At 36.5% G+C, this 7523-nt stretch overlaps 1 long non-coding RNA gene and 1 other non-coding gene across 5 annotated transcripts in view; one reads left to right on the top strand and one right to left on the bottom strand.

Moving 5' to 3' along the window:
* LOC115303364 overlaps window positions 1-7523 on the top strand; it is a 112416-nt gene that overhangs the window by 21808 nt on the left and 83085 nt on the right. The gene's annotated exons all lie outside the window — the stretch shown is intronic.
* LOC115305879 lies at window positions 2925-3087 on the bottom strand. Its single transcript, XR_003915068.1, has one exon. It is a non-coding gene; the product is annotated as a U1 spliceosomal RNA (small nuclear RNA).

Below are 7523 nucleotides of genomic sequence, written 5' to 3'. Positions count from 1 at the left end.
TTATAAATATCTATGCGCCAAATTTGGGAGCGCCCAAATACATAAAACAATTAATCACAGAAAGAAACAATCTTATTGACAAAAGTGTGCTAATTGCAGGGGACTTTAATACTCCACTGACAGCAATGGATAGATCAACCAGACAGAAAATCACTAAAGAAACAATAGACCTGAACGACACATTGGAACAGATGGAACTGATAGATATATTTAGAACTCTGCATCCTGATGATAGGAAAATCACCTTCTTTTCAAGTGCACATGGCACATTCTCAAAGATTGACCACATACTGGGGCATAAAGCAGCCCTCCATAAGTATAAACGAATAGAGATCATACCATGCACACTTTCAGATCACAATGCTATGAAACTTGAAATTAACCACAGAAAAAAGTTTGGAAAATCTCCAAAAATGTGGAGGTTAAAAACCACCCTACTAAAGAACGATTGCATTAATGAGACGTAGTATCTCGTGTCCAGAACAATCCCAAATCTCGTGAGAACACACCTAGGACTACCATTTGCTTAAGGGTTAACTCCTGTGCCTCTTAAAGAGGGGTATTTGAAGCTGTGAAATATGTAAATAAAATGATGACAAGAAAGTGTCATTTCCTGAGGTGTGAATATGCCCTAGGCATTATAAAAATCCAACAAATCATAACTCTCCAGCAGAACATTTCATTAAGACGTCTACTCTTTTAAACCATTTTATCCCTTGCTGTTTTGCCACGAGGTACCCACCAGAGGAAAGAAAAAAAAAAAACTGAAGTGTTATTCAAATAATATTCAATAACCATTAGCAGAAATAATAGTTCTAACATATGAGTGTGATGTTAAATATTCTAAGTGTACATGAAAGTATAGTGTGAATATCAAACTTTCTCAAAATTTGGAGTTTTAGTAATAACTACATATATTGTTAATTGAAGCAGATTTAAAAAAATTGCACCAGAAACCACCCCCTCCCTTTTGTAGGTCAGTGCTGACTGCTGAGTGTGCTGTAATTATGTACACTAAATGAGCTACAGCTTGAGCTAATAATACCATACTGAGTACTAGAAAGCTGTAATTATACAACTACATAATGTGTGCTTGGCAAGATTTTCCGTATTGGAGAATCAACTGTCAAATAGCATCTGGCAGAGTTAAAAGTCCAAGTTGGAGGTTAGAATAATTGGTCTAGACTGAATTAATGCAGAGTATTGTGGCTCCAGCAGAGAAAGTCATATGCCTATTAGACAACCCAGTAAATAATGAATATATGTAGAAATAGTGCAAAGTCTTAAGTCATATAATCACATTACTTTAAAACACAAAGCATTTCCAAGATTGAACACCTACTACACAGCTGTCCACCATGCTAAGTATAGGAAATTTTAAAACAAACAACACAGGAGAGGAAGAGATAATTTCTGACTGCCAAGGGTTCAAAATTATGACATAGGGTGAGTTTGTGTTTTCGTAGAGCTACATACAAAGTACAGTGAGTTAGCAATCCCTTTGGTGGTTCTGCTGCCTTTAAGGATGACCTACATTTAACCAGTACTGTTCATTTGGAAAACATTTCCATTAAATGTCATGCTCTCATATTTTCTGTTAGAATTATACAGGATCATCTTCATAATGTTTCTGTTATGATTTCCTCCCTTCTCGCTAAGCCATTATATTTTACTTTTAGTCCTACTCTACTAAGGGAAGCTAAGATTATCCCAGTGTTACAAATTTGTCTTTCTGTCTGTCCCACTTAATGGATACATAGAAGTCTGTTCTCTTAAAGAAGAGCTAATCTTAGTGTTTCTTTTGTATGCCTTAGCACTGGATTTAACTTAGTTTACAGAAAACTTTATGTAGAAATCCAGTTGATGCTGTTTAAAATATATACGCTTAGGGACACCTGGCTGGCTCCGTCAGAAGAGCATGTGACTTGATCTTAAGGTTGAGTTCCAGCCCCATGTTGGGCAGAGAGCTTGTTTTGAAAAAAGGTATTTTTAATTAAAATACATGTTTAAATTTTTCCAAGTGCTATGCTTTTGTTCTGGAAGAAGCTGCCTGTTGGCCAAATGATTTCTTGGATTTTTTAGGTGGTGAAGAAACTTTCAGTCCCAATTGATTTGATCATTTTCAGGAACTTGTTTCAAAGGCATCTAGTTTTTTCCTTGTGACTATTTGGGGAAATGTCCAGATTCTACAGTCATATGTTTGCATGGAAACTTTGTCCAAGTTTGTTGCAGTGGAGCATAATTTCATTTTGTAGATATTGTTCAATTTAGAGAATGATGTATTTTGATGCAACTAATCTCTTAAAGCTCTTACTAAGCAATACATTTGGATCATCAGGCAAATATAATTACTTTGACGTAGCCATTTTTTATAGTCATCATTCAGAAAACTACTGAAGAGATTTTTTTTCCCCTCATCTAACACATGGGGCTAAATTTTTTCCTCATTTTGAGTACTGGTGAGAATGTTCAGAATAATAACAAAGGAAGACATAGAATATTGATTACTATTCTGCCTGCCAAGATAAAGCAATATAAGTGGTTCTAACCTTTTGTAACAAAATACCTGCCTGAAATTCATAATTATAGAGGGCAAAAAGGACTGAGCTTATGAATAAGGAAGCCAAAAGTAATTGGGAGTATTTATGAGGCAGAATTGAGTAAGTTGATCATTGCAAATGCAAAGCAGAAATTGCCTGTGTCATTAAACAGCCCAGCTGATTCTTACAGTGTGCCCCACAAATGTTCAATTCTCTGTTCTACCTGCTACACATACGTTACTAGATTATTGGTTTCTCCTTATCTGCTTCAGATAAAGCATCCGTTTCTTTTCTTTCCTCTTCTTTTTTTCTTTCCCTCTTCTCCCCTCTGTCTTTTGTTTTTGGGATGTTTTGTATTGTTGTTTTTTAGTGTGGTGGCACAGGGAGGGGAGAGAATGAACACAGTTCCCACTACTACCACGAATTATGCTGTTGAGTGTTCCTCATTTGGGGAGATCCTCAGGGTCAGTACATCTGGAGTGCAATGGACAAGCCTCACCCTGGGAAGACTACTTTCGTGATCATGGTATCTCCCCTGCCGTAGTATCTCCTCTCGTGCTTTTTTTTTTAGATGAGATAATCCCAAGTGAATCAACAGAAATAGATCTCATAAGAGATTTCATAAGAATCTCAGATATAAGATCCATTTACAAAAATCAGTAGTGTTCCTCTGCATCAGTAATAGCTAACTAAAAATGTAACAGATTCTGTGATGCCATTCCTAATAACAATTAAAACTATAAACTATGAATTTAACCAAATAAACAATGTATATGATCTTTAAGGAGAGAAAGTTTTAAATATATTAAGGGCACAAAGGCCTTAAATAAATGGAGTGCTATGCCATGCTCATGAAATGGATGCCATCAGTGTAAAATGTCACTTCTCCAAAATTAATGTGTAAATTCAATTCAATGCTAATGAAAATTCCAATAGGACTGGAATATTTTTTATTTTTTTATTATTTATATTTTATTTGGAGAGAGAGAGTAAGCACACATGACTGGGGGAGAGGAACAGAGGGAGAAGGAGAGAGGATCTCAAGCAGGCTCCATGCTCAGTGCAGAGCCTGATGTGGGATGACCCTGGGATCATGACCTAAGCCAAAATCAAGAGTCAGACATGCAACCTCCTGAATCACCCAGGTGCGCCCCAGTAGGACTTGTAAAAAAATGAATTCAACACAATTATTCTGCCATGTAGAAGAAGACTAAGCATGTTAGGAGTAATTAAAGCAATTTTCAAAAGGGCCTGGTGGTGCTCAGGTATTAGACAGCTGATATGTGCAGGTGGAGAAAAGATTGGTGAAGCATTTAAATTCTTTTTTATGTTTTCTATTTATTTTGGAGAGACAGAGACACAGCATGAGCAGGGGAGGATCAGAGAGAGAGGGAGACACAGAATCCGAAGCAGCCTCCAGGCTCTGAGCCTGCTGTCAGCACAGAGCCCGATGCGGGGCTCGAACCCACGAATCGTGAAATCATGACATGAGCCGAAGCCGGATGCTTAACCAACTGAGCCACCCAGGCATCCCTGGTAAAGCATTTAATAGATGATATTAGGAAAGCGTCATTTTATGGAGAAAAGTAATGCTGGGTTCTTAGCCTATAGCAGTGTTTCTCAACATTTTTTTTCATTATTGTCTACTTACGAAACTTCTTTGGACATTTTCCCCATAATTTTCCACCTTTTCCAATGACATTTTAATACCACAACTATTTTATGTATATTTGTGGTATTAAATATACATTTACATATATTTTATATATTTATATTATATATTATATATACATAATGCATATTATGTATATGCATATATTATATGCATAATATATACATAATGTAAGATATAAATATAATATAGAAATAAAATAATATATAATAAATATATATCATGAATATAATATACATATTTATATTCATATATTTCACTTATATATATTTATGTTTATGTTTATATATGTTTTTGTCCCTTGGGAGAGTGAAATTTAGTTGAATTAAAGTCCTAAATGGCAAATGTAAATCTGACTTCTGGGTGTGGGAGAACTAACCTGTAGTCTTAAACTAACTCCAGAAAACACAAACTCTAAGATAAAGAAATGGATGGAAAAGACATTAAAATTAAAGGCTTGCTTCATCAAAAGATATGATAAGGAAAGTTCATATACAGATTACAGACTAGAAAAGAATATGTGAAATAACTAAAGTCAACAAGGGATGAATATCTACATTAAACAAGACATTTTGTTAATTACAAGAAAGTGGTAAACCCAAGAGAAAAATGGGTAAAGGATATGAACATGACATTCATATAAGTGAAACACTGATAACTAACATATTAAGTGATAATCAACTTCAGAAATCATCAGAAAAAAGAGGTTAAGATTATTGAAGGAGAAGTCATGGAACCAAAAGGCTATGGTAGGAAAGGATCATCAATACACTGATTTCTTCAGAAATCTTTAAAAGATGAGAGTCACATAGGGTTTGTAAACAATTGCAACAAGAAAGGGTTATTTGATATTATAAGTTTCATAGAGTGGTGTTTAAGAGAAGAAAATTGCAGAGAAGGAGGTTTGAGAGATAAGTCTCCAATGGTTCTCTTAAATTTTGCATATCTCATGAATGGACTGTCTTTGTTCTATCTTTAAAATGATGTTTGTATAGTGAACAGCTTTGGATGATAGATAACAAAGGGCAGATTTGTTTACTGCTCATTATAGTAAAAATAATGTCTGTCTCTATGGCAAAGACAGGCTTAATATCCATTTTAAAAGAGTTGTGTTCCCTAAGCTCAGGGCTCCTCTCCTGTCATGCATGCCCCTTGTGTGCAGGTACTACCTGACTGTCTTCTTTGTCCCTGACCTGGGAGTCTCATGTCTTCTGCCAACATCCATGAAACTATGCCACGGTAACTTTTAGCTTGCAAGTGGGGTAAAATCTCACTTCGTTACATTTTTTTTTCTTTTTCTTTCTTTCTTTCTTTTTTTTTTTTTTTTTAGTTTATTTATTTTTGAAGGTGTGGGCAGAGAATTGAAGCAGGCTGTGCACTGACAGCACAGAGCCTGATGCACAGCTTGAACTCACGAACTCTGAGATCATGACTTGAGCCAATATCAGATGCTCAACAGCTGAGCCACCTAGTCCATGCCCCTCAGTCCATTACAGTTCTTGATATGAACATTCTTAGCCACCTCCAAGCCTCATGGGCATAGTATGGGCCAGGAAAAAAACCCACAAGTATTTGGTATTAGCTCTGTTGGTCTCTCTACAGGCAGATTCTGGTGGATGTGGTAAGGCAAGGAGTTGGAATCTTCTCAGACGCACAGGGCTCTGGGAACTCCTCTTCATTCCTGGAGCACAAGGTGTTGTCTTCCTTTGGACATACTTGCTATTGACAATGAAGCTATAAAAGTCAGGAGAATGGGGGTCTTACCTAAATCATTTAAGTTCTTTCACATAATTACTATGTGTGAAATAGTATAATGCTATAATTACTAATTTACAAATTACAAATACAGACACGAAATAATACTTAAATATAAACATACTTAAGGATGTGTATTGTTTATACACTAGGGTGAGTCCTTGTGATGGAGAGGGGAACAAGGGTGGGAATGAAGGATTAAAGAAGGAAGTCAAACAAAATGAAATAAAAGGCAGCCCTTGCCCAGACTGATACTAGCAGTGTGCCATGAGTAAATAAGTTCTCTCTTCGGTTCAAAACCAAAAACAACAAAGTATAGGTTTGATTACATTCCAGCAAGCAACCTGAATTGGTCTGAAATATGTAACTTCCAACTTCAATTTAACTTGTTTTCATTCTTTTTTTTTCTTTTAGCTCTGTTGCCCTTTATGATGTTACCTCAAATGCTCAAAGTCTTTGACTTTCTGCTCTCTCAAAAGGCTTTTTTTTAAATAAATCAAACATGTCCGTCATTTTCACAAATGCTTATCATCTCAGGGTAGGATCCTCCTGGTGCTTGAGGGCCTGACCTGCCTCAGCCCACATGGCTGGCACTGTGCCAGGCTATAGAGGACTTATAAGTGGAACCACTCGGTACATGGAAAGTATCCTGGGTGAGCAAGGGTCACAGAAGTGGTTGGGGATATAAATACTTCTGGGGGATATTATGAGTAAGTCTTTCTGGAACAAGGCAATGGTGGTGGTGGTTGGCAGGAAATAATTGATGTGTGTGGGAAACATAGGATGAAGGAATAAGAGGAGGAGCATAAAGTAATGAGAGAGGAGTGAAGGATGTGACTATGAAAGAAACTACCACTTGTTCTCATTACATTTGGTCAGAGTTCAGCATGTGATCTGTGAGTTTCATTGAGGGTAGGAAGGCGGCCACACTTGAATGACCTCAATGCAATGGAAGGACAGGAACTAGAACATTTGACTTTAGCCCTTTTGGAGTTGGATCGATGGATATTTACATGGTAGACAGACAGGCTGTGGAAATGATGAATGCTAAAGGGGAGATTTTTTTCTCATTTCAGAATTGAAAGACTTAAAATATTAGTAATTTGATAGTTTATAAAAGAGATCCTGACAATTTCATATACCAGCTACTGACTTATTATGGTTACTTAGATATGAAACTTGTTATTTTGTGCCAAGAGCATTTGTAAGGTATTAGAAATAAGAATATAACAGTGGCCATTTCCTTAGAATAAATATTTTAATATACAGCACACACTAAAGTGGTTATTCCATGAATTTAATTAGAAGTTTATTTCCTCCCTCACAGAAATACATGGTTTAGAGGTGAGAAGTCCAGAGGTGTTGACTGTGTTGTCAGGTCCCAGGATCCTTTGAGCTGTTTTTTCTACCATCTCTAGAGGGGGGCCTTTGTCTTTAAGGGGGGAGGTGGTTCATCACTATATCTATGATCCAAGATGCAGGATGTGGAGGGAGGAAGGTATTCTTTTTCTCTTTCCTGACACAAACTGGGAGAGACACTCAACACTTTGCCCACA

Source organism: Suricata suricatta, chromosome 10, assembly GCF_006229205.1.
Source record: "Suricata suricatta isolate VVHF042 chromosome 10, meerkat_22Aug2017_6uvM2_HiC, whole genome shotgun sequence".
Taxonomy (NCBI): domain Eukaryota; kingdom Metazoa; phylum Chordata; class Mammalia; order Carnivora; family Herpestidae; genus Suricata; species Suricata suricatta.
The sequence above is the reverse complement of the archived record's forward strand: the minus strand, read 5'-3'. Positions and strand labels throughout refer to the sequence as shown.